This window comes from Perognathus longimembris, chromosome 2 (assembly GCF_023159225.1).
Source record: "Perognathus longimembris pacificus isolate PPM17 chromosome 2, ASM2315922v1, whole genome shotgun sequence".
NCBI lineage: Eukaryota > Metazoa > Chordata > Mammalia > Rodentia > Heteromyidae > Perognathus > Perognathus longimembris.
Window position 1 is genome coordinate 143,369,974 of NC_063162.1, and position 22,792 is coordinate 143,392,765.

The following is a 22,792-nucleotide window of genomic DNA, read 5'->3' on the forward strand; positions in this document are numbered from 1 at the left end:
CCAAGTTGAAACACTTGAGAAGCAACAAGAAGCAAAGCCACTTTCTCCATTTTTGGGGTGCAGGGGGAGCACAGAGAGGTCTTTGCGTTGCCTGCCTAGTGTCTCCAAGGGAATGTCTGGTCTCAAACTTGAAATGTCCCACACAAGCTTGTTGTCCCATGTTCTCTGTCCCTCAAATATTTTCCTCCTTTTGTTTTCCGCTTTTCCCAGGTACTTCCCAACGCTCTCTAGAGCCGAGTGTCCATGTGCCTTTCACATCTGGTCTCCCAGGGCCCAAAGACTGCTGCCTCTGACTACTGACCCCTTGATGGTCAGGACCCACTTAGTCCCATCCATGATCACCAGCAGAGTCCTGTAGATTCAACAGATGTTCACTCAATCCTGTCTACTGCCAGGTAAGTCCCTCCCTGCAAGTAGAAGCCAGGACCATTTAAACACAGAAAAAGAGGAGATGGATGACCTCACAAGAGCGGGTGACAGAGGTTATTAAAGCAAAGCTCGAGCCCAGGGGCGTGGAGCAGATGGGGCTGGGGGCAGTTCTCTGTGTGCCTCCTGCTGGGACCGAAAGGCATACTGAGACACCGAGCTGTCCACTGCACCTGCAAATTATTCATTATTTCTGTATGGTCCCTCTGAACTCTCCATCTGCTGACAGCTACTCTAAATAACTACATTCAAGTGAGAAAAGCTCTGTGGCCTGTGACTTGGTCTAGCCATGCCAGGCTGGACACTCAATGTCCTCTGAGCATTCCTGGTGTATGCCTGCTTGGAGCAATCTTGGGCTCCCTGGTACCCTCTCCAAAGCAAACCTATTCTCCAAAGAGAAGACAATGATTATCTGGTCATTTGGTTCTGAAGAGTTTTCTCTTCATGCTTCTCCAGTGTGCTCATTGCATATGTCCTGGAATCACTTGATGTCTTTTGTTGCTTTGCTTAATAATGAGTTGATAAGTTCTTAGAGAAAAGAGCTTGTGCTTAAGTGGGCTTACACACACACATACACACACACACACACAAATTATTATTATGCTGGGCACCATGCTTGGCATATTGTAAGATACTGAGATGAGCATTAGCAAATATCAGCTACATTACTATGTGCTGATGATGTTTCCTTATCCCCAAGCATTACAGTGCCACTCAGTATAAGCGACCAATCTGAAGTTAACAACAGCTTTGCCTCAATCTCCTTTTTCTTAATCTTGTCTTGAACTCAAACATGGCCTTCCAAGACCCAGGAACTGTCACTGAGCATCCTCTCCAGAGTCCCTTTCTCATCATCCCTTGTTCTGTTCTGCTAGGGAGAGAGGCCCCTTTCTGATACGCAGCATCTCTACATGACACTCTTGTCTCAGAACCCAGAGAAATCATGAGACTCGAAGAGCTATTTGCTTCTCTCTGAAATCAGAATGATAACTAAGTAGAGTTGGAAAAAGAAGCAATTTTTAAATTATACCAGGCAGTGAGCCAAAGCCAGTGGTGATACAATGACAACACTTATTTGTCCAGGGCCGGCCAGAACAGTCACAAGGACTCATTCTTTTTCAGTGTGAAACTGCATCTAATGATGCCCAGTTGGGGTTCCATTTTAGATTCTGAAATATCCCACATGCACTCTCTCCAAAGCAGCACCGGCTGCTCAGAGGGTGGGGGAGGGTGGCAATTATAAGAAATGTGACTCAGTGGCTGTGAGGCTGAGCCCCGGGTGCTTTTGTCAGACGACTCCAACTACATACAACTGGGTCAAAGATGCCAGGGAGCCCTTCCTGCCTCCCGAGAATGGACCAGGGGCTTCCCAGGATAGCCAAAAGCTCACACGTGAAACCTGAAAAGAAACTGCTCAGTCTACCTACACCCACAGACCTGGCTTCCTCACTTTTTCTAGTTCGTTCATTGATCCCATCTGTACAGAGTCCAGTCTAAGATAATTTGGGTTTGGAGAAGAAAGAACAAAGCTTTGGATTAATCATCAAGATGAAGGTGGTGGTGGGGTTCATTCCTGCTGGAGCTTTTTCTGGTGTTCTACCTGTTTCTGGTGGTCACTGGGAATGTTTGGCATTCTTTGGTGTGTAAAACCTGGTTCCTGCCTTCACTTTCATGAGGCATTTTCCCGTGGGTGTGTCTGTGTCTAGATTTCCCCTTTTTACAAGAGCACCAGTCATGTTGGATTAGGGGTCCACCCTACTTTAGCGTGACCTCATCTTCACTTAATTGCATTTGCAACAACCCTGCTTCCAGATAAGGTCACAATGTTAAGTCCAAGGAGTCAGGACTTCAGCATGGGAAATGGGGGAAGGGGACACAAGCCCTCAAAGCCTCAAAGAAAAAGCACTCCTCCTGGCACACCATCTGCCTTCCATTATTCTATTAATATGAAAAGATCTGTAAGAAATGACTGGCTACTCAGCTTTGTGGGAGCAGGTGGTGACCCCAGGCAGAAGCTTATGCCACACAAGGCTATTTCCATTATACATCAAGCCAACTCACGCCTATTTCACTGGATTTAACAAGGTTCAAAAACCAAAACCTGGACTTGGGCAGGAAAGGAAAAATGTCACACTGTCACATTCAGAAAGACAGCACTGGTAAGTCTCCCCTATTCACCTAATGGAGCTGTCATAGCAGAGGGATGTTCTCTAGGCTGGAGGTTGGGGAGAGGGGGCAGGCAAGGTAGGCAAGTCTCTCCTGACTCACTTGGTGCTGGGTCACTGTCATCACACAAATCAACACCTGAGTGCATCCAAGAAGACCATAAAGAACAAAGTCACGACTGGCACAGAGGCCCAAAGGTACTCTGGCTCACAGCCCACATGTCTGGTATAAGGAACAAGAGGTTTGGCTGTGAACTTGGCAGCAAGGAGGAGAGAAGGCTTTAGGTGCTAGAAAATCTAGTTTGGATCTTGGCTTTGAAACTGACTAGATAAGAGTGGTTGAGTGAATTCTCCTCTTCTAGCCTTGGTTTATTCATCTATAATATGGGAAGCAGAAACTCTACTGCCCACTGAGTTCAGAAAACTCTCTGACGTCCATCACTACGAAAATAAGCAGTGCTGAGCATGGAAGGTATGTTCATGACAGCTCCAATGAGTCTGAGGTAAGGCACTAGCTTTAGTGCCACTTGACTGGAGGGGGAAACACTGGCTTAGGGGCCAGAGGCAGCCAGGTCTCTCTGTGTAGCCTGACTTCCAGCTACTTCCTGATGCCAACCTCAAAGGAGGTCAACAACTGATCAGTGATCAGTGGCAGGACACAGTAGGAACTGTAAATGTTCCTTCCCTATATTCCCCTCCTTTGTATTGTCCATGTTGTGTGATGGTCCATACTGTGCTAGTACTGACCACTCCTTAAACCTCCACCAGGACAGAAGATCATCAGAATCACTTAGAACAAGTAAGGGCTCTGTCAGGATACAAGCACTGTCTCATCTGACATTTCCTGAAAGCGTCTTTCCACACAGTATTCCTGGCAGCTAGGGGACCCTCATTGCCTACTCCCCTCTCCCTGACCAACCTGCCTCTGCCTGTGTGCTAAATGGTCTAGCTTTTGAAATACTTGGCCTGTCCAAGATGACACTTTGGCATCTTGGTTAAGGCCCTGCAGTTTTGTTAAGCTTCGTCCCTAGGAGTGGTTAAAGATAGTTATTAGCACAGTTTTCCACCCAATTATCCTATTTACAAAAATAGACTTTCCTCTGTGAGTGTTTCAAATAGAGGCCTTAATTTCTACAGATGTCAACCGTACCAGGTCGATTCCTAATGCCTCAACCAATGAGCTAGCATACAATATGGGAGGCCTCAAACCATCTCCTCGTACACTCTCACACATTCAGCATATTAGACATATACTCTCATTCATACACACATGTGCCACACAGACATATAGTATAAGGTATATACTCCTGTGCATCTACACATGTACCATGAGGTATACACTCCTGTTTGTACACACATGCACACACATATAACACAAGTAGATATATGCTTCCATTTATATACACACACATGTTCTGGTTAAAGGATTAGCTGTCACAAAAACTATATGATAGATATGAGAGTCAGAAAATTCATGGGATACTTTGGGTCCTAGTGTTGCATCAATCTCCTCCAGTAGAAGGCTTCTAAGAACTTTGGCCTTCTGTTACGTTTACTGAGTTTTGTTTTGATCTTATGCTTTGAGCTTCCAATAAGAATAGTATGAGAAAGGCATAAGTTTCCAGTTTTTCTCCTGCTGTGAGGGCACTGAACACCCTGCTTGTTGTACCACTCAGTGCTTCCTAGATTAAAGACCATGTTAAAAATTCAGTTGAAAAGAAGTAAAAGAATCCCTGCTTTTCCTGAGCACCTGAGATACCATTCCTCGTCTCTCTCCGGTCTCCGGCAGTAAGAATTGCTGTGGTGACCACACTTCCTTTCTGTCTTTGATGCTATGGAGCTCAGAAACAATTTGAGCCTGGGATAAGTAGCAATGTAAGTGAGGGCTTTATCATTCGCATATCTATGATTCTTTTCCCTCCTGACTTGGAACTTCTAGATTGTATTTATACTTATCTTGTTCCTAAATTCTTTTTGTGTCATATTTTTATTATAAACTGTACATAAACTGTGTATAAACTGTAAAGGCAATACAAATTTGTAGAACAAAGATGTAAATAATGAATTGAACAGAATTAAAATAATTACCAGAGTAAACAGCCAAATGTAGGGACTTCCACATTTAAACATTATACAATCTGGGGGGAGGGGGGAATGAGGGAGGAGGTAACAAACAGTAAAATAAATGTATCCAGTGCCTAACGTATGAAACTGTAGCCTCTCTGTACATCAGTTTGAAAGTTTAAAAAAGAGAGAAAAAAAACATTATACAATCTGAATAAAATATTTTAAAAGGTAATGTGCTGAGGCAGGCCCTCTACGTTACCTTCTACTAGTCATTCTCTCTTTCTACTCTAGCTGAGCCTAGATGTAGTCCTGCAGTCTTTCTCTCCACCCCTGCCATCTTTTCCTGGGTGACTCAATAGTCAATCCCAGTTCCAAGGATGGGGAATCTTTTCTTCTGCTAAAAGCCATTTGAATAATTGTAACATCATTCTCTGGCCATAGAAAATTATCACTACAGGTAGATGGTTGCAGGCTATTGGTGTGTCCTGTCAGGTACCAAATAATTTCAAGAGTCATATAAGAGCTGGACATTCCCAGCCCCTGGAAGCAAACCACTTTTTGTGCCTGGGAGCAAATAATCCAGGTTGGGCCTGTTACGTAGGTTGAGCCTATAAGAAGGGAAAAGAGAGCACCTGGGCCTTCAGGAAAGGTTTACTTGTGTGATGAACACTTTCTGTGGATGAATAGGTGTGTGTGTGTGTGGGGGGTGTGGATGGGTAGATGGATGGATGGATGATGAACATGAGCGTTGCTAGGCCAGCCATGCATACTTACTTGCAGCATCACCAGGGCCCAGATGAGAAGGAGAGAATGAGAAGTGACAAGGGGCAGAAGAAGGTAGATGCTTGCAACACTTCTCAGAAGCTGCCGAAGATGCAGCGTGGCTCTCCAGACTCCTCAGAATCATGGCATGGGATAAACACTCCATCAGCATGAAACAGCTCTATTCTTCCACAGAAGAATGCAGCAGGAAAGAAGACAGAAGAAGGGAAGGAGAGAGGGAAGGCAGGAGGAAAGCTGGCAGGCTGTCTAGAAAAGCTTACTGCTCCATTTCAAAGTAACTTCATATATGCTGAGGATTAGGAAACACTCCTTCCATATTTAATTCCAACTGTTCTTAAATTACTAACAACCTTCCTTTTTCTACCAATCTTTTCTCCTAAAGAGACACCAGAAACACATGCATAGCCACCTGCACAAATGTGCCTTCTGGCAGAACAGAAACCCTGAACATGGACACAGGAAGTCCAAGATGCCTGTTTCATCTCCCTGCTGCCCCAGACACCAGACATCTGCCCCCTCGCTGTCCTGAGAACACTCAACCAGATGACTGGAAGTATCTGGGACACAGTGCAGCAGAGCCCTTTCTCCATGCGCCACACGATTTTGCTCACGGTGAAATAAAATTCTAGTCACCTCCAAAGCAAACTCCACATCCCCAGCCCAAGCTGCACCAGGTCCATTTTGTGCCTGCTCATTACTTAAGGTGTCTGCATACAACTTTCTCACATACCTCTCTGCATCAAGCCATGCCCACCTCCCTTTTGATCTTCTGAAAACCCCCAATCTTCCTGAGGGCACCAATTCACATCTGGCGGTCAGAATATTGCCTTTGTGCTCCTATCTATAGGCCTCTTCTCCCAAGGGCACGGCTGTCTGAAGTCAACCTCCATAAAGCACATCTACTTGTCACGGTCCTATATTTTATCAGAGTTGGCCATGTTTTCTCAAAGCAGAGGACCAGCTGCCCCAAAGCAAGGGGCCTTCTTTCCCTTGCTGACCTTCCCAGGTTCAGAATTCTGCAGCTTCCCATGGGAGTCCACAGCCACTTCTGTGGGCACTAGACTTGTCACACAGAGGAGCAAGGCAGCTACTAGTCCAAGTCATGCCCACTAACAAGAAACCAGCTCCAAGGGCTGTGCCTCCACAGGGCTCGCTCTCTAGGTTAGGGACAGCCTTTGCCCATGGCTCTTCTGTACCTCTTTAAAGGGGATCTGGGAGGGCACCTTGCGTCTGCCATTCTGTTCTAGCACAGGGCTTTCTACACAGTGGGCCTCAATGCTGCTCGGGGACTGACTTCTAAAGTGAGGTGAGGGGAAGCCAGCTGCTTCTGTGGAGCAGAGGGCAGCACAAGTGGCAGAAACCCTGGGGGAAGCCTCTCCTTTAAGCTCAGTGGCAGGTAATAAAAATCAGGTTCTAAAGGAGATCAATAGAAGGGGCTGGCCCAGCAGCCAAACTAGAAATCAGGGAGGACAGGCAGCCACAGAAGATTTTCAATATGTCACGACGTTCACTGGGACCAGCACCAACTCTAGAGATGAACAGCATCGTGGCACACTCCTAACACCAGGAGTAGAAGAAAACAGGGGAAACGGTGATGCCGAGAGAGATTGAATGTCACCAGTGACAGGCAAAATTTTGACTTGGGACCATGCAGAAAGAGTATCTTTCAGCTCAGTGTGCATTTTTCCAGCAAGATACAAAAAACTTTGACCATCAGAGTAGCTCAGAGGCTTAGAAAAATAACCTAGGTCGAGTGCAATAGTGAAAACGTGCAAGTAAAGCTTCTGCAAACCTAAGGATTCTAACACTTGTGAAAATGACCACTTTGAGGGTGGGGCATCAGATACTTACGTGAACGTGTGCGCCCCCCCACCTCCACCAGCAGGCACTCAGCCACCCACCCAAGTTCAGCACGGGGCAAGCAGTTAAAAGGTGAACCTGTCCCTTTAAGATAGGGAAGGAGCCAATGGAGAAGGCATTTAAAGTAGATTGCCCCATTTAGGGAGATAGGATTCTTGGAAATGAAGACTGGCACTTTTCCTAGACTAAAGGTTGTACTTAATAACCAGCAAATAGGAAGGTATCAGCTCTAGGTATCGGCTCTACCTGTTGAGCTTCTACCTGACTTCAAAGGCAGGTGCCAGCAGGAGGCAGCCATAGACACAGGGACTAGGGGCAAGCACAATCCCCAGGCTGCTCTCTGCTCCAGTTCAGGATAGGCCTGCTTAACTCAGTCTACTTTGGCCAAAGAGAACCCTTACAAAGGGGTAAAAGCAGCCAGATCTGAATGCAAGGAAAGAAGAGATTCTGTCCATCAGCTCTTGTCTCTTCATTTCAGAACCATTTTAAGAACTCTAAGTTCCTCACGGTGTGGTAGATATTTCACAAACATCCTCTAGCTGTATGTCAGGCTGCACTGTGTTAGTGGAAAACCTGGTGCTGGGACCATTTTGTGGAGAGTGAGGAAAAGAGGTAGAACCACACACTGCAGACACATTGGCACATCAGGACTGAAACCAAGAGAAAGAGACCTGTGTATGGTGCAAGAAAGCTGGTTCTATCAAAAGCCAGGTGGGACCACAAATGTGCAGACATGTACATATATACATACATATGAGTGTGTGTCCATGGGAGGGAAATTGAGGAGAAAGGAAGAGAAGGAGGGAAGGAGAAAGAGAGAGACAGGTGTAGAGAGAGATGGGAGAGAAAGCATGTTAACAAAATCTCCAATGATTACTCTCTTATAAAAGTCACCTAAAAGGGTTGGGGTATAACTGAAAGGACAGCAATGATCTGCACATGCAAGGATCGAGGTTTCACCCCCAGCATCACATAATCAACCAATCAATCAGTCGGTCGGTCAGTCAGTCATTAACTCTATCTGGGCACCAGTGGCTCATACTTGTAATCCTGGTAACTTGGAAAGTTGAGGTCAGGAGGGTCACAGTTTGAGGCCAATCTGAGCAGAAAAGTTCACAAGTCTCCTTAACCCCTAGCTGGGTGTGGCAATGCACACCTATCATGCCAAACTGTGTGGAAGTCTGAGATTGGGGGGAATCTTGGTATCAAGCCAGCTTGGACAAAAGAGTCTATGAGACTCTTATCTCAACAGATGAAGCTGGATGCAGTGCAGTGCCTGTCACCTCACCAATGATGAGAAGCCTAAAACAGGCAGATCACAGTCCAGGTACACACTTGGACAGAAAGTGAGGCCCTAGCTAAAAAAATAACTGGTGAAAAGCAGGGCTGTAGGCAGGGCAGTAGAGTACCAGCCTCGCCTGAGTTCAAACCTCAGTATAGCCAAAAAGAAAAAAGAGAAATTCTAAAAAAAAATCACACACCTGTAATTCCAGCAGTCAAGAAGCTGAGAGGGGAGAGGATCTCAAGTTTGAGGCTAGTCAAGCTACAAAACAAGAGGCTGTCTCAAAAATTTTCCCCCTAAAAATGAAGTTCTAAATAATAATTGGCTTGTGAAACCAGTGAAACAAAATGCAAAAGACCTGGGGTACCTCTTCTCTGCCTCACACAGGCTCTGGGAGAAGTGAAAAGGGAAGCACAGCAGAGGAGGAGCAGAAGAGACAGGAAATGGGGTCCCTAAACAGAAGGGTGCCTGACAGTAGCACTGGCTGAAGAGGAAACACAGAAGGGAACGGGATTTGGATGACTATGTAGTATCTCCACAATTCCTGGACTGGGGGCAGGGATAACATTCACAATGATACAACCAAAGCGGAGACCTCTGCACACATCTGCAAAGGCAACCTACTCTGGGGAATGACTCTCTGATCAGAGACACCTGGCCCTGAGGAAAGATGACGTTCTTCCCTGCACAGTGGACACAAGTCTTGATGGGCTTCATGCAGCCAGGATTGAACCCTTCCCCTTGCTGATGGCTGACTTCAATCCTGGCCAGGAGATGGAAGGAGGTGTGCATGCAGAAAGCATGTGGCAAAGAGCCGATCTCTCTTCCCCATAGAGACTGGTGAATTTGGATGTGGCACCTGAAATGGTATGAATCCAGCTCCTGAATCCAGCTCAGATCGGAGAGCCAAAATATGGGAAGCAATTTGGTTTTTGGTTTTGGTTTGTTTTGTGCCAGTATCAGGGATTAAATCTAGGGCCTTGCATTTTTCACTTGGCTTTTTTGCTCACCACTGGTGCTCTAGCCATGCCTCTGGTACAGTATTTTGCTGACTAACTGGAGATGAGAGACCTGTGAGCTTTTCTGTGCTGACTGGCTTTAAAACTTGATGCTTATACCCCAGCTTCCTGAGTAGTTAGGACTACAGACGTGAGCCACCAGTACGTACCTGAGTATGCCTTCTTTTTTGTTTTAAACTCACTTTGAATTTAGTTTCTGTCCTGTAAAGCTGAAAGCACCCCAACCAATAATATAACAGTTCCTAAAACAAAAGAAAAGTTTCCTGCCATCCTATGCTCCCTGAAGACAGATAAATGCTCCTGAGCCAACAAGGAGAAACACAGCCTAAATTCCCCCACTTCTGTCCCTTCTTCCATCTGTGAAACCAGTTAGGATTAGGAGGCTGCTTCCCAGAGGAACATAAAGGTCATCTAAAGGTGCTCCATCATGCTGGACTCCTCAAGGACCAAAGAAATCTCATTCCTAGGTCTGCCCATTGAGGGGAGGGGCTCAACCTGACCTTCTCATTCCTAGTCTTATGAGATCTTCATGTGGCTTTTACATCCTTGGCTCAAATTGGACCAACAGCTAACCTTTTCATCCACCTGCCCTTCAGATACAGCATCTTTCCAATATAGTTAAATTTGCATTTCCTTTCAGACAAATGTTTTCTTACTCTAAGTGCAGAAACTCTCTCAGGCCCAGATAGAAGGGAAAAATATTTGTTTTATTTGACCCATAGGATGAGCGATCAATTAGTCAATCAGTCTCCCTCTCTCTTTTTTCCTTCTTGTCTTTTCCCTATCTTCATTGAAAATATGGCTAATAATAATAATAACCATGCTTATAATTATATATTTTGGAACAAAATGGGGGAAGTGTGATAAATACTGTGTATCTTTCAGTCTCTGGATAATGTAAAAAAGTCTCTGTGGCAAATCCATACATATACATACACATACACACAGACACACACACACACACACACACACACACACACACACGACATGACCTAATTAATATCTTTCCTCAAACACTGACATAAAAAGAAAACGTAATTATTATTTTTATTATTATTATTATTATGTTCCTTTTCTAGGAAAGGTATGTATCAGCTATACTCTCCCTTTAAGACATTTTACTAAACTTTGTTTTGTGTGTGTGAGCAGTTTCAGGCTCACAAAAAAACTGAGTGGAAGGCACAGGGGTTTCCTACCCCAACCCCTCAGGCCTGCATCAACTATATACTCTACATTGACCTCATTTCTTTCTATTGCCAGTTGTGATCTGTGTACTCAAGACAAACTAACAGGGGGGAAGGGGTAAGGGGGGAGGGGGGGAATGAGGGAGAAGGTAACAAACAGTACAAGAATGTATCCAATGCCTAACGTATGAAACTGTAACCTCTCTGTACATCAGTTTGACAATAAAATTTTTATAAAAAGACAAACTAACAAAAGAAGTTCAGAAAACAGCCATTGGTAAATTTAAGACTTCTTAAATATGTATAGATGTATTTAAAGTGGACTGCCCCATTTAGACAATCCCATTCAAAATTCCATATTCCTAGCATCTGAACAATATCCTCACCTAATTTCTCACCTCTATCTTACTTTTGTTACCACGAGGTCCCCAAATCAACAGAGTCAAAGGCTAACATCATGCTCCTGGAAAGATAATGAGACTCTTAGACACGTGACCAGTAACTCTCAGTCACTCATTTTAATGTAAGAGTAACGTTAGTCACCATGAGCCATACATCATTCAAAATTGCTTTACCAGGCTTTTGGATGTAACACACAACCTTCCCACAGGGGGAGGGGGGGACCTACCTTCTAATTATATTTTGCCTAGGGAGAAAAATTTATATGTGTTCAATCACTTTTGAACTGCAAAAAGTAGAGGTGGCCTAGAAATATAATAGATCCAGTCTTTAATCAATAAATATCGAGTGAATATCAAATGCTTGCCAGCACAATGTAGGCACTGGAAAGCTTACCCCCTGCCCTCGTGGAATCTCACAACTGTGGGTGGCAGAAGAGAACCGATCCAGAAGTGAGCAAATCAAGGTCACACACAATGAGACACCACTTTGCACCCACAAGGATGGCTATGATATGGATGAACCCTGAAAACATTATGCTAAGAGAAAGAAGCCAGCTGCAAACAACCACGTATTGTATAATTCCATTTACAAGAAATACCCAGAAAAGAAAGTACACCACTGGTTTCCATGTAATGGAGCAGGATGATTGCTAATCAGAGTGAGGTTGCTTTCTAGGGTGATAAAAATTGTTTTGACAATGCACTGTAAGGAGGGTTGAATAATTCTGTGCATATTCTATCAATCAATCACCCGAAGTGTGGTGTGTGTGTGTGTGTGTGTGTGTGTGTGTGTACACTTTAAATGAATTGTGTGAATAGCTCAACAAAACTATGAAAAACACAATGGTCTTCATATAGACAAGCAACCAGTCAGAAGGCTATAAGAAGGACATTATTGAAAGGAATTTACTTATGACAAGCATATAACCTATTACAGAAACCTTTCAACACTGCTAAAGTATACAAAAGAATACATGGGAAGAAAAGATGATCTTAGAATACTCAACCTCAGAAAGATACTAATTCCTCCTAAGTAATCTACAAATTTAATTTGATCCCTGTAGGATCCTAGTTCTTTTTCTGAAATGAAGACCTATTGATTGTAAAGTTCATGGGGAAAAAAAAACACACATGGGAGAATATCCAGGAAGAGCAACGAGGGAGAATTAGATCTTTTAGATAGTAAAAGATATGAGTTTTAACAATCAACAACAGACCAACCAACAGAAAAACATGCAAAATCCAAAATTAAGCCCTCCAAAACAATAGGAATTTGTATTTTATGATAATGTGAGGACAATATACACTTTTTAACAAAGGTGTTAAGAAAAGTGAGTTAGTAAAATAAACATCAAGTTGAATTCAAACCCCAGAACATATGTGGCATAAAAAAACCAAATGAACCAACATGTAAATAGGAAAACAAAAGACCAGAATATAAAACTACTCAAAGGAATTTAAAATATGCCATAGGAAAAATCTAACTCTGACTCAAAAAAAAAGGCCATTTTTTAAAAAGATAAATTCAATTACACAAAATTATTTCAAAAGACCAAACAGCATCATAAGTGAACCAAAACATACGTAACAACTGGAGGAAAAATTCTTTCCAAAAGACATGAAGAGATGTGCAACTTCTCTGGCCATGAAAGAAATGCAAATCAAAACAATAATGAGATTCCACATCACCCCAGTTAGAAAGGCCATTATCAACAAAAGTAACAATACCATGCTGGCAGGGATGTGGCCAAAAGGGAACCCTACTACTGTTGGTGGGAATGCAAACTTGTTCAACCACTATGGAAAGCAATATGGAGGTTCCTCAAAAGACTAAACATAGAGCTTCCCTATGACCTTAGCTATTTCATTCCTGAGCATTTATTCAATAGGCCACAAACAAGGCTACACTAAAGCTAACAACACAACCATGTTCACTGTAGCACTGTTTATACTAAGATATGGAATCAACCCAGATGCCCCTCAGTGGACAAATGGATCAAGAAATGTAGGGCTGGGGATATGGCCTAGTGGCAAGAGTGCCTGCCTCGGATACACGAGGCCCTAGGTTCGATTCCCCAGCACCACATATACAGAAAACCGCCAGAAGCGGTGCTGTGGCTCAAGCGGCAGAGTGCTAGCCTTGAGCGAGAAGAAGCCAGGGACAGTGCTCAGGCCCTGAGTCCAAGGCCCAGGACTGGCAAAAAAAAAAAAAGAAATGTGGTACACACAATGGTACTCATCCATCAGAAGGAATGCTATTGTACCATTCATAAGGAAATGGAAAAACCTGTAAAAGATTATATTAAACAAATAAGCCAGACCCAAAGAAATATAGGTTGTATGGCTTCCCTCATTTACGGTAACTAGAATGTGCCTATAAATCTACAAGTAAACACACTGGATAGTAAAAAGAAAAAAATATATACTGGGACATGATAAATTATACAGATCTCCAGGAATTCACATAGAGTGAGACCGATGGAAGATATTCTTAGTAGAAGACCACATAGGTTCAGTAGTAGTATGTGCTTCTGACGATATAAAGTAATATTTATTGAAATGAACTCCAGGCAATAGAAACAAGATGTTACTTTTCTTCTTTGTTGCTGTTTTTGTTTTCATTTCCTATTGTCCTGGTTGTTCATTTATCTGTCTTTGGGAGGGTAAAGGGGCACAGAAATGGTGGGACAAAGGGTGAGCAAATGCAACAGTGATATTCACTAGACACTATGCTGAAAATGAACTATACCATTCATGGGTAGGGATGGGAGGAAAAAATTGGAAAAGAGCGAGGGAAGGGATGACATTGTCCAAAAAGAAATGCACTCTTTACCTGACTTATGTAACTATAACCCCTCTGTATATCACCTTTACAATAACAATAAATAAAATTTTTAAGATTGTTTCAACTCACATCAAAGATAATATATAAAGAACTTTTAGACACAGAAATGGTGGGAAAAAGGGTGAACTAATTCAGCAGTAATACTCACTAGACACTATATTAAAATAAACTATACAACTTATGGGGGCCAGGAGGAAAAAACCTGGGAGAAAATGAGGGAAAAGGTGACACTGTTCAAAAAGAAATGTACTCATTACCTGACTTATGTAACTGCAACCCCTCTGTACATCAACTCTACAACAAAATTTTTTAAAAAGAGCATTTAGAAGTAAAGAAGAAAAAGACCAACAACATGATAATAAAATACGTAAAGTTCAGAACAGAATGAGATAAACAGAACAATGCAACATGACATGTGAATAAAGGCAACATGACATTTAAATAAATGAAACAATTCTCAACCTCACTTACAATAAAAGAAATATATACTGAAACTACACAAAATACCATGTTTCACCTCCCAACAAAAATCCCAAAGTTGAACAACAGAATGCTTGTGCAATTATCTTAGGAAAGTAGGTACTTTCATATGCTGTGTGTGTGCGTGCACATGTGTGAATACGGCACAAACCTCACAGAAGGAAGTGCTAACATATTGTTTAAATTATACATTTTCTTAGCCTTTGACCATGAAATCCCACTTCCAGGGCAGTGTCCCTACAGCAGTGCTGCCTGAGTGTGAAGTGATGTGTATGCGAGTTCTTCTATTACAGATGACTTGTAAACAGCAGGGGATTGGGTACAATCTAAGTTTACACTGTTGTTCTGCAAACCCTTGGAGTATTCTGTAGCCATTTAAAAAAAAAAAAGACTGAAGATAATTTCCTTGTGCTAACACGGAGAGAACTCCAGGATGTTAGTAAGAGAAAAAGAGAACAATACATTTGGCATGTTACCTTCTTTGAGACAGTAACACACACACACACACACACACACACACACACACACACACATCCATGAAGAAAACACACCTGAATGTGTAAATGAAAGCCTCAAATGATTAAGTAAGACACTAACAAAAATGGTTACCAGCAAGGAAGAAAGAGCAAGATTTTGTTCAGCATACCCCTCTCTATGCACTTTAAATTTGACCAAGTAACTTTAACTTTCCAACTTATAGAAATGTGGAGAGGAAATTTTAACAAGTGCTCATATGTCCATCATGTAGATTCAGTATCAAAATAGCTTTGGCAGTTTTGGCCATGTAAATGCATTGCTTATCTTTAATAAGCCTCATCAAAAAATTTCTTAAACCTGAAAAGTAAGTGTCAAAGTGGTAACACAATCCATCTGAGAAGAAGACTTTAGAATATGGTGTTTTATACTCTTTATGTGATACGTCTGAAGGACAAAACAAAATTTACAAAGAAGTACTAAACTTTCCTTTGTGGTTTCATATTTGTAATAATGCAATTATTGGTATTTGGGGGGGGTGCGTGCAAGCACACACATGCAGTGGTATTGAAGCTTGAACTCAGGGCCTCATGCTCTTGGTTAGCTTTTTTGCTCAAGGCTAGCACTCTACCACTTGAGCCACACCTCCACTTACAGCTTTTTGGAGATAAGAGTCTGGAGAATTGTTCTGCAGGAACTAGCCTTGAACCACAATCCTCAGATTTCAGCCTCCTGTGTAGTTAGGATTTCAGGTGTGAGGCACCAGTGCCCAGCAGTATTGGTATTTTAAAACTATTATTCTGTACATGTATAAATTCAAGAAGAAATGAAGATTTTCTACATAAGAAAAAGGGGTACAACAAGGATAAAACTGAGGAAAGTAAATGAATTCACTGTTTTGAAAGTAAACTGAACATGTCAACCTGCACTTGCAGTTTTCAACAGTGTATATTTTCTGGCTTTCTCCATTGAAACCCCTAGAAATAGGTCATGTCTACAGCAGTGATCAGCCCCACGTGTAGACAGTGGGGTCAATACCATCCCCCAATGTCACTGAGCTCATCAGCCAAGGCCACTTTGGAGCCCTGTGTTCTACCACATGAGCTGTGGAGTTTGGAGCTATGAAGCAAGAATGCTTTGCAAGATTATGATTGCTGTCAAAAGGTCACAGGATCTAGCTAAAGGGGTCTCAAGGCCTAAAGTTACAGCAGAAGGTTAATGATTAAAACGGAGCAAATCAATACAAATCTAAAAATGCTAGAATGATAAAAAGAAAGCAACAGAAAAAAGCTCCTTTGCCATTTTTTGAAAAGGTTGTTAAACCTTCAGAAATCAATAACTAAAGGGCAAATTTGACTAATGATCCTATTTTGCCAGTTAGAACTCTAGGTCAGTCAGCCTTACTGGATGAGGGAATATAAAACTAGTTCACAAAGCCTAGAGAATGTTTGATTTCACACAAGAATGACCACTGAGTGCTACAATCATTAAGTAAACAGTCTGTATGGCAAAGTTACACCACAACAAAGTTCCAAAGAGATCACTTTGGTCCTTTGCAGCCCTACGTGAGGGGCAAGGTTATATCACCAATGGTAGATCTTTCCAGAAAGCAGAGTGCACAAAATTAGCTCTAGCGTATTTTGGCCAAAAACAATGGACTTTAATCTAGCAAGACTTTAGACAAAGGAAATAGGGGATAGGAAAATCAACTCAACCACCCACACATTGGGCAGGTGAAACTTTTACTGGCATCTGGACTGGTTCTTCATAAGAGACTATGCAGGATTAAGGGACTACAAGGAAGCCAAGCAGGACACAGAGCATTCATTGATGGGTATCCTTTAAACACCCATTTTAATATACCACTTTCAAAGGACTTCTGATGGCCCTACTAGAAACCTGAATATGAACAAAGTACTAAAGGAGATGAACTTCAGTGAAATAGTTAAAAATTACTAAATGAAAAAAACAGTAACATTTTGCTTAAAAAGTTACAGGTATTTATGTACAGGAAAAGACCTGAAAGGTGTAACAGTAGGAGTATCTACAGAGAAAAAGGGTGTGAAAGAAATGTGTGTTCAGTAGGGGAGGTGGGAGGGTCTGTACTTGTTGGACTCTGCTTGCCTGAATTTTCTCTAATTCACACAAGTGTTTTTGTAATAAGAGAGGCTAAATAAGGCTTTAAAATGCCCAATAAGCCACACAAGTCCATCATAAAATGATGTGTCATCTTCCTAAAATATCCTAGTGGCATGTCCATCAGTGGCACGCAGGATTCTTGGAATGAGTTACAACAGTCTCTAAGTTGGAACATGGTTGCCTACAGGATTCTTTGAGAAATCAAAGATTTCTTCCCCAGATGGTCGCGAAGCTACAGAAACAAACCACCAGCTGAGGCCCAAGAGGGACGGGTGATGGTCTGAGAAAGGAAACAGGAGCAAAGCCAATTCTTAAAAGGGCGCTGAATGCCTCTTCCAGCGCACTGCACTTCACTGCCCGCCCACCACATGAAGACACATTAACAAAGTTCCAAAAAGCTTGGGGAGGTGGGGGAGTGGGGGGGATCTAGCAGGACTTTACCCAGCACTCCCATCTCAGGGAGAAAACTGACTAGATAGCTACCAGCTAGCAGGGGTGTCTGCCTCAGAATCACAACGAAGCTAGCAGGGGTGTCTGCCTCAGAATCACAATGAAGACGCGCCTTCCCAACCATTTGCTAACTCACTTCTCAGGGTGACTTTTGTTTTAAGTCATCACTGTCACTTTTAGGAGACACACTATACATTCTAATTGTGTGACAAGTGTCTACCACAGCATCTACGAGAATCTGTATGAGCAGAACTGTGTAGAAAGATCATTCGCGGATTTAGCACGTCTTAGGCAGCATCTTCAATGTGCACGGCAGTGACATGGGGAACAAGAGAAAGCACAGACACCTCCTCTTGACAAAACTTGCAAACTGACTGCTGGGGGAAACTAACAGACCTGAGTGAATATGTTCCTGAAAATTCTAAGGGTTGTGAAGGAAAAAAAAACACAAAAAACAAAAAAAAAAAATGGGGTGCTCTGAGATCAGAAAGGGCCGCCTGATTGACAGGGCAGGGTAGGAAGGCCTCTTGAAGGGACATTTTGCCTGTGGCTGCAGCATGAGTAACAGCGGGCCAGGTACGTAAGGCGGGAAGGCAATTACGTAGAGCACTGGCGCAGGAATCACTGAGGGGCCGGGCAGTGAGGGGCAGTGAGGGGCAGACTGGCATCTGATGAGACTGGAGAATTGACTGGGCTTGCATGTTATTCTGAATGTGGAGTTTTATTGGAAGTGGATAGGAAGCAGTTGGATATCTGAAGTGAGAGGATGATAAGATCTAATTGCACTTAATATCACTCTGGGAAATAGGCTAGAAGATGCTTGAGTATGGGCAAGGGCAAGGGCAAGGGGAGTCAAGTCAGGAAGCCAGTTCAGAGGAGACTACAGACTACACAGTGGGTTAACGAGGGCCTGATTCCACCAAAGTGTGTTTTTTAATTTTTGGTAACTAAAGCTTTGCTAGGACATGGCTCTACCTACTCGTTTATCCATCACCCAGGCCATTTTCACAGGACAGCTATGGAGTTGAAGGGATGTGGTGCGTTTGTGGTGGAGACATCACGGTCCAGACCCAAAGAGCTACTCTATCTGAACCTTTAAGGAAAAAGTTTGCCAACCTGAGACTAGGGATGGCAGTAGAGAGAATGGGGCTGGCCCGTCACACAGTCCATCTTCCCTAATCAGGATTCTGTGTGTGTAAATTCACCTACTCTCTGAAATCTGTTTGCAACTCCAAAATCAATACTCGGGCACATCCAGTCCTTCCCAGTCCTTCTCAAGCATGTGCAGAACAGAAGTGGCGCTGCCCACATGTGCATGCCCCCCTGAGGCCCAGCAAGCCTTCCTCTGTCTTCTTGTTCCAGCTTTCCCACTGTGAATAAGAGTTCTTAAACAGCACCTCATTTGGTACCTTCCTTTGTACTTTCGTGCTTTTTGTTTTGTGATTTTGCTGTTCAGGATAGCTCAGCGTGATGTGTTTTAAAGCTCCTGTGTATGCTTACGAGAAAACATTATGAGATAAGCTGGTTCAGGCCTCAGTTACAGCATGGTTGGCTCTGAGTTCAATATTAATGAGTCAACAGCATGGAAATAAGGTTATCTTTAAGCAGAAACACCCATAAAACAACATTACACCAGTATATGTAATGTTAAACTAACACACAACACCTACCAACATACAGCAACCATTACCTAATGTTATATATACTGATCAGCTGATAAAAACATAATTGAAAGCTCACAGGAAACTAAACCTGTGTCTACTGTAGGAGAAACAGAGGAGATACAGGTTTCTTATTCACTAAATCAGTAATCCCAGAGACTTTAAAGAATACGACTGCAGAGAACAAGAATGGCTATACCATGTGGTGATTAACTGCATGTGAGGTAAAACAAAGTCATGGATGACTGTGTGGAAACCAAGAATTCTGAAACTAGAATAGATTTCAGGGGGCTGACTAAGATCCCCACCCCCTTGGATGTGTTAAAAGTTAAGATGCATATGAAACATCTAAGTAGAAATGTCAAGTTTACTGTTGGCTTTATTATTCTGGACCTTAAAAAAGAAGTCTGGGTAAAGATGACAGATAGAGGTGGTGTTGAAAGCCTGGGACTGACGTGTCACTTAAGGAGAAAAAAGAATGAGAGTAGGGCCCAGCCCAACAGCAGCAAGAAACACTGTTACTTTCAGAATGAAAAGGTGGGTCTGCTTAAATCTTTAGGTGGCTTGATCTAATACAAGAGTGCTTTGGAGACTAAACAAACCTGGTAATATGTATCTAAAGCCTGACAAATGTTCAACTCCCTTGGCTGTGTAAATATAACTTGGCAAACTAGTCCTAAAATTCAGATTAAACTTTAAGATTGTATAAAATCACCCTAAGGGATAATTCACGATAGAAGACCAGAAATAACCTTCACATTTGGGGAGCGTTTACATTGACTAATGGTATTTTCCTCTGTGATTTTATCTATGAACTCTATTCCTAAAATTTCATCCTTCCAAGAGGTTTAATGTATATTTGCTTCTATTTCCTTTATGCTTTTTAAAAAGTAGATTCTTGGTCTTTATTTACTAACAGGCAGGCTGGTCCCAGGGGGTTTTCTGCTTTAGTGTGCTGCTGTACATTCAGCATCTAGATCAATCTGTGGCACACTGTGGTCAGTGCTTGGTGGAGTTCTGTTGAATCTCGCACATACTCAGTAGGATTTCTGGTAGGGTAATGACTGAGATGATGTCTGTGGAGATTTTTCAAACTGCTAACACCTTGTCCCATTCCATTTGTCTAATCAGCTTTCCCTTTCCCATGGCTTCATGGCTCCTCCCCCATCATTTACTTGTTCAATGCTTTCAGACAACAGGGCCTTAACTCTGACTCATCTAGGCTGCCCTAAAGGCGCTGCTAAATTTTAAGTGGCCAGGTTGCCTTTACCTGGGCACAACTTTACAAGTCTTACCTTTCAGGCCAGACTGTTCTAGGCCACAACTTACCTTTTATGAAAAACATCAGAAATCAATGTCATGTGTTTCAAAATACTAAGATTTTCGACTGAAATGAAAACCATAAGTTTGGAGAATGATCGCCATATTTACAAATTTCACTTCCTTCTCTAGCAGGGTTTGAGAAGTCTCAACTATGCAGCATTAACTTGGGGGTTCAGGGTGCCAGCTGGACTCCAAATGCCAATCCTAGCTCTGCCCCCAGAGGTGGTGCATGCTTTCTTTCCTTTCTCTGCATGTCTATAAAACACAGCGGCAGTACAGCCTGCCTTGCAACTTACCACAGGGGTGCAATGAAACCCACAGATGAAGTCTTAGAACAGATCTGGAAATATCAGGCGCTTATTCAATCTACGTGGACAGGCTCATCTTTTCATAATACTTTTCCCCTGGAGGTCTTAATAAGATCATTCTCAGATATGTCATCCGTTTGGCTGAAGACACAGGGACTTACACAGTGTGTCTGCCCCTCAGACCACACCTCTCCCACATGCCAGCCACACGCTTTTATCTTCACAGCCTCATCTGGCCAGATGAAGAGTAGAGCTCCGGGACATTTGTGTTTGGGATAATAAGAGTCTAGCACTGGTGGTCTCCAGTTTACTCATCTCTAAGGAGGTCCAGATCCGTTCTGCTGAATGAATACTGTGTGGAACACCCTAATTCACTTGGAAGAAGTAGGACAGCTGGCCTGTCAAGACAAGAGCAGGCTCCAGCGTCAGGTGGACTCAAGTTCAAACTCTGACTCTACCAATTATTGGTTAGGAGACCTTGGATACATTATTTAATATCGCTAAGCCTCAATTTCCTCTTCTGTAAACGGAGAACATCACAGAGCTCTTAAATGCTAGCTAATAATAATATGTTACTGTGAAAATGCTATCTGCTCATTCTGTTCTGGGGCCCCAGGGCCAAACTGCCAGGACCACAGACTGGCTGGCTCTGGGAGATCAAGAGAAAGTAGTTGAATGCTTGTTGACCCACCCAAGGCAGACAAGAGATACGCAAGTGAGGCTGGATCTGCACATACTGAACTTCTCCAAAGTCACAGCCACCATGACAGCGGCAGAAATGCAAGTGATATCAATGCTGGAGCTTTCATTCTCCTGCATCCCAGGAAAGCTTTCATCAAAACAACCACAGTTAGCTGGGTGTGGCAGGGTATGCCTGTCTTCCCAGTTGCTCAGGAGGCTAAGATCAGGAGGATCAAGGTTCCAAGTCAGCCTGGTTCCATCTCAACAGAAAAAGCTAGGTGAGGTGTTGTATGCCTGTTACCATGGCTGTGTAGGAAGTGTAACTAGAAGGATCATGGCCCAGGAAGAATGTCAGATCCTATCTCCAAAATAACCAGAACAAAAAGGACTAGAAGCATGGCAGTAGAGCAATAGAAGCAAGCAGTAGAGCAATGGCTTACCAAATATGAAGCCCTCAATTCATTCCTCAGTACCACCAAAACCAAAAACCTATTGTTTGATTTTAAATATGTACTGAGTTTTCATACTGAATGCATTCTTCCAAAACAATGACTCTCAAGTGAAAATTCAAATACGTGGGCTCTACCACAGCCCACACAAGTTAGAAACTCTGGGGATGAGGCCACACACATTAACAAACCCAGGTGACGGGTCACCAGGTTAAAGAACTTCTCCAAAACAGTCCCCTACACAAACCCATCCCCACAGAGTTCCATGTGTATATCCATTCAGACCCGTGTGCCTGCCACAAGGCTTATACACACCCCTGGCTACTCAATGCCAAGAGAATTAGGCAGGCAAAGGGCCTGGCTTTGTGGGCAAATAAGTAGACAAAGCATTGAGAAAGATGCCATCAGGGACAGAGGGAAGGAAGGCCACATATGCCACTGGCCAAAACTCACAAAGCCAAGCAGCTGTCAGATTTCCTGGGCTTTCTGAGAAGCTTCATCGGTGGGAGGAGCATGCTGGCATATTGAGCTACCTTCGCCAGCAATGGGAAATAGGCTTCTTTCACCACGTATCTTGGTGAACTCATGTATGGGGGGGAGGGGGGTGGTGAAGGAGAAAATGGCAAAAAGAACATGAGATGAAGCAATTGCCAGCCATCACTTGTACAACAGGAAACATTTCAACTTTGTTGCCCAAGTATCTGAAGCAAGGTGTCCCCTTCTTAGCATTGCCTGTAGGCAACAGGGCCTTGGCCATACCTGGTCTGAGGATGATAAATCAGGCAAGGGGTATCC

General features: G+C 43.0%; 1 protein-coding gene across 3 annotated transcripts in view; it reads right to left on the reverse strand.

The window, feature by feature from the left end:
* Hipk2 (homeodomain interacting protein kinase 2) overlaps positions 1 to 22,792 on the reverse strand; it is a 179,921-nt gene that overhangs the window by 147,374 nt on the left and 9,755 nt on the right. Inside the window, exon 1 of one of the 3 annotated variants that reach the window (XM_048340321.1) lies at positions 20,856 to 21,787. The exons of the other annotated variants lie outside the window; for them this stretch is intronic. The gene's annotated coding sequence lies outside the window, so the exon portion shown is untranslated. Of the gene's footprint in view, positions 1 to 20,855; positions 21,788 to 22,792 lie in introns of those variants that run through there. 3 annotated transcript variants of the gene reach the window in all.